Source organism: Helianthus annuus, chromosome 10 (assembly GCF_002127325.2).
Source record: "Helianthus annuus cultivar XRQ/B chromosome 10, HanXRQr2.0-SUNRISE, whole genome shotgun sequence".
In the NCBI taxonomy this organism is placed as follows: domain Eukaryota; kingdom Viridiplantae; phylum Streptophyta; class Magnoliopsida; order Asterales; family Asteraceae; genus Helianthus; species Helianthus annuus.
This window is the reverse complement of record NC_035442.2, coordinates 24,484,704-24,489,308: the sequence shown is the minus strand read 5'-3', so window position 1 is coordinate 24,489,308 and position 4,605 is coordinate 24,484,704. Positions and strand designations below refer to the sequence as shown.

The window sequence follows — 4,605 nt, the reverse complement described above, 5'->3', positions numbered from 1 at the left end:
GTGCTTAGCCTCTTACAGATGTTAATGTATCTCAGACCCCAACAGTTTTCTGACTAACCAATTGATTAAATTTTCATTCATCAATCTAACAATAATATACAGCCCTACTACTTATTCAATCCATCAATATCACCAAAAATGTATATAATGTATAATAACAATATTATATTATATAACAAACAAAAAGTTAACCTTACTTAATATTCAAACCATAGACATTACATATCATTTTCATCATCGTAGCCCTTACAAACCAAACTTTTAGCCACAGTTTGTTAAAACAACAGTTAACAGACATAAATAAAAACCACAAGGATTCTTCAAAAATAAGTGGTTTCTACTTATCTCTCATAAGAATTGTTTTTTCATAAGCATCTAATGGTTAACCTTAGTCAGCTTCTTCCGGGTTCTTCTCACATTAGTGGATAGCTCACCAACGTTGGCAACATCAGCATCTTGAGCCATCCGCTTTCCATTGGGACTTGATCCAGAATCCTTTTCAACTTCAACGACTGAAGAGTCGGCCGTAACAGAGACAACATCCTTCCAACAGATCACAAAACAACTATTGATCTCATTTAATAAAATAATGAACTCTTTTTAAACGTACTAAACATACTTTAAAAATAAATACTCACCCTTGAAGTTCGTTCAGCAGACACCTGAGAAGAGTCTGAAAGGTTAACGTCTTTAACGTCAGCTACCTCTTGAGTAACCTAAAGGATCATAATATATGATACCATATAAAAAAGTACACAATCCAGTGTTTAAAACTCAAAAGAAAAATAAATAGATTGAAAGAGTAATTTTATATGCTACCTCATCAGTATTTTCATCACCATTACCATCTCCACCAACCAACTCAGCAATTATTACTGGATCATCAGTTGTTTTTTGCACAGTATAAACACGATAGTCATTTTTAAGATTGAACTCTGAAACATCAATCTTAAAAGCAGCCTTTGTCACACCCCAACCGATGGCGGAATCATCGGGGCGCGGCACTGAGCGAAACAGATTGTTCAAAGAAATTCCATAACAACTATTATTACCGAATAGTTTAAATATCACGTCCCATACCGTGACCCATAAGATAAATTTAGTTATTACAGACATAGATATTCTTTAAACAAAAACATGTTCCGACAACTCAGATTTAAACATATAAATATAAATTGTCTTGGTTTCTAGACTCTTTCCTAGCCTCGATTTCACAGCAGAGAAAGCAAGTAAGCATCCTAAGCACCTGTCACATACGTTAAAATAAAGTCAATACATATAATGTAAAGGTGGGCATACAAGTTTGATAGTAGCATATAGAGTTCGAATAGTTTACGCATAACCAGCACGTACACAGAGGGAAATGATGCACGTTAATTATCGACATGGACCTATCAATACCAACGACTGCGGGTTGACTGTCCGAGACAGTTCGCAATACATGATCACCACCGTAAATCATGCAAGTAATTGTCCTTAACAACCCCCGTGTGAACGGGTGCTGAGTCCAAACTATAGTACTACGTTGCTAAGGCAGGTAGACAGTATTCCACGTGTAAACATATCAACAAGCATACATTTAATCACGTAATACATGCAATCGGTTAGCGTTCAAATAGTTTGAATAGTGTGTTCGATTGTGATTTTGATAAGTAATGTATGTAACACCCAAAAGTGCTAAAGCAAAAAGGGTTCGAGTATACTCACAGTGATTGATTATGGATTGAAGGAAGCGCTGAGAGTAGGGTTAGCCTGAATAGTTCGATAGCACAACAATGAGTAACGTGGAAATGCAAACAAATGTGGATGGATCGAATAGGCTGGTCGATCGAACGGCAGGTTCGATCGGACGGGTTGTTCGGTCGGCTGGTATATCCGATTGGACAGTCCTGTTCGATCGGCCGGTAGGCTCGACCGGCTGGGCCATTCGAATGGATTGTTTCTTCCTCTAGTGTGTTTGTGTTTGAGAACACCAAAATGTCCTTACGTTTCAGGTCGATCGATCGAATGGTCCGTTCGATCGGCCGGCTTAACCGATCGGCTGGGAACTTTAGAAGTGGTTCTCAACAGAATGTCACTCGATCGAACAGACTGTTCGATCGGCTAGCACTCCATGCTACGAACGAGTTGTAAAAACGATTAAGTGTTGAAGCATAGTATCTCATGATCCGAAGAGTAATGTTTACAAATCGAATAGCGTATTCGATCGAACATCACTTCGTCAATAGTATACTTCATAAAAATTGAAAAGTGTGGAACCATGTGCTAGCCGATCGGCTGGCCCGGCCGGTCGGCTGGTATGTCCGATCGGCTGGGCTGTTTGAACAGCCTAGCCGTTCGGCCAGCATTTCTGACCTGGGTCGGCCTTTCGTCTAACACTTGGCTGTTTGTTCACTTGTTGCCATATCGAGGTAGTTTGATAACGAGTTGAACTATGATATCCTCAGTTCCTACTCGTTCTTTGGCTCGGACAGGAATCACCCAAGTCTGGCCGATGAACGGTTCGGAACGTCGGTTTAGAGTTTAACCCATCATCGGTGAACCTTGTATTTAGAATCCGGATCTTGAACCTCTTAACGGTTAGAATGATTAGTTAGCCGGTTCAAGCTCCGTTTCTACCGGTTTTAAGGTTTTGAATGTAAAAGGTTGAAGAAAGTTGGAAATTATTCATAGAAATGTTAAGATTCTTACAAATCTTAGTTTGTTTATGTGGAAACCGGTTAGATCTAAGCTATTCATGGTTGAATGAGGCCAAAGTTTGGTGTTCTTGAAGAACACTATGATGACATCACCCAAGAACACTTAGATCTTGGTGATTTCACGGTTAGAAATCGAGTTTTGAAAGATAGAAAGGTGTAGAATGGTGCATTGATAAAAAACGTACAAGAATTAGAGTGAAAACTTACCGGAGTTGAGAGAAATCTGAGAAAAGGTGAAGAAGAAGGCTGGTTCGGTCAGAGCTTTCCAAAAATGGAAAGTGTGACAATGACAGCCCTATTTATAGGCTCCAAAAGAGGAAAGTAGCAGCCGATCGGCCAGGAGCTCCGATCGAATGGGCTGCTCGATCGGCTAGGAAGATGCTAGCCGATCGGCTGGCCTGTTCGATCAGGATGCCTCCTGTTCGATCCGCGACCCACTTTGAGTATTTCGCGACGATTTTCGATGTTTCGATTTCGATGGACGATGATACGTATACGATAGAGTTCCTAGTCAAATTACTTTCAGTCCCAACTACTATATCTAACATACAATCTTCTATAAGTCACGTTTCGATGCCGGTTTCGATTGAGTTCGATTGCTTTTCGAGTTTCGATTCGATTTTCGATTGATTAGCTTGAATACCACACCAAACATACAAGTAAAGCACGCACAAGTAACACATAAGGCACACACACACGTATAACAATACCGGAGTTCGCATATTTCGAGTCTCGAGTTTGATTGATTGATCGATTAGCTTGATTATTGATTGATTAACTTTATCGCATTGTTACTTCCTACTATTCATAGTCGTAAATCAGTCCCATTGATTAAACATTCGATCATTTCATATATGTACAACACTTACTCCACATAATACAAAAGTAAAAAGAAACATTAACAGTCAAAGTTGACTTGGACATTGACTTTGACTTTGACATTCGAAAACACGGGGTAACCTAAAGGATCATAATATATGATACCATATAAAAAAGTACATAATCCAGTGTTTAAAACTCAAAAGAAAAATAAATAGATTGAAAGAGTAATTTTATATGCTACCTCATCAGTATTTTCATCACCATTACCATCTCCACCAACCAACTCAGCAATTATTACTGGATCATCAGTTGTTTTTTGCACAATATAAACACGATAGTCATTTTTAAGATTGAACTCTGAAACATAAATCTTAAAAGCAGCCTTTGTCACACCCCAACCGATGGCGGAATCATCGGGGCGCGACACTGAGCGAAACAGATTGTTCAAAGAAATTCCATAACAACTATTATTACCGAATAGTTTAAATATCACGTCCCATACCGTGACCCATAAGATAAACTTAGTTATTACAGACATAGATATTCTTCAAACAAAACATGTTCCGACAACTCAGATTTAAACATATAAATATAAATTGTCTTGGTTTCTAGACTCTTTCCTAGCCTCGATTTCACATCAGAGAAAGCAAGTAAGCATCCTAAACACCTGTCACATACGTTAAAATAAAGTCAATACATATAATGTAAAGGTGAGCATACAAGTTTGATAGTAGCATATAGAGTTCGAATAGTTTACGCATAACCAGCACGTACACAGAGGGAAATGATGCACGTTAATTATCGACATGGACCTATCAATACCAACGACTGCGGGTTGACTGTCCGAGACAATTCGCAATACGTGATCACCACCGTAAATCATGCAAGTAATTTGTCCTTAACAACCCCCGTGTGAACGGGTGCTGAGTCCAAACTATAGTACTACGTTGCTAAGGCAGGTAGACAGCATTCCACGTGTAAACATAACAACAAGCATACATTTAATCACGTAGTACATGCAATCGGTTAGCGTTCAAATAGTTTGAATAGTGTGTTCGATTGTGATTTTGATAGGTAACGTATG

General features: G+C 38.8%; 1 long non-coding RNA gene across 1 annotated transcript; it reads right to left on the bottom strand.

The window, feature by feature from the left end:
* Positions 1-413: 413 nt before the first annotated feature.
* On the bottom strand, positions 414-930 carry LOC118483065. The gene is made up of 3 exons (XR_004869532.1): positions 820-930; positions 639-716; positions 414-565 (listed from the first exon to the last, which is right to left on the bottom strand). It is a non-coding gene; the product is annotated as an uncharacterized LOC118483065 (long non-coding RNA).
* Between the last annotated feature and the right edge of the window lie 3,675 nt (positions 931-4,605).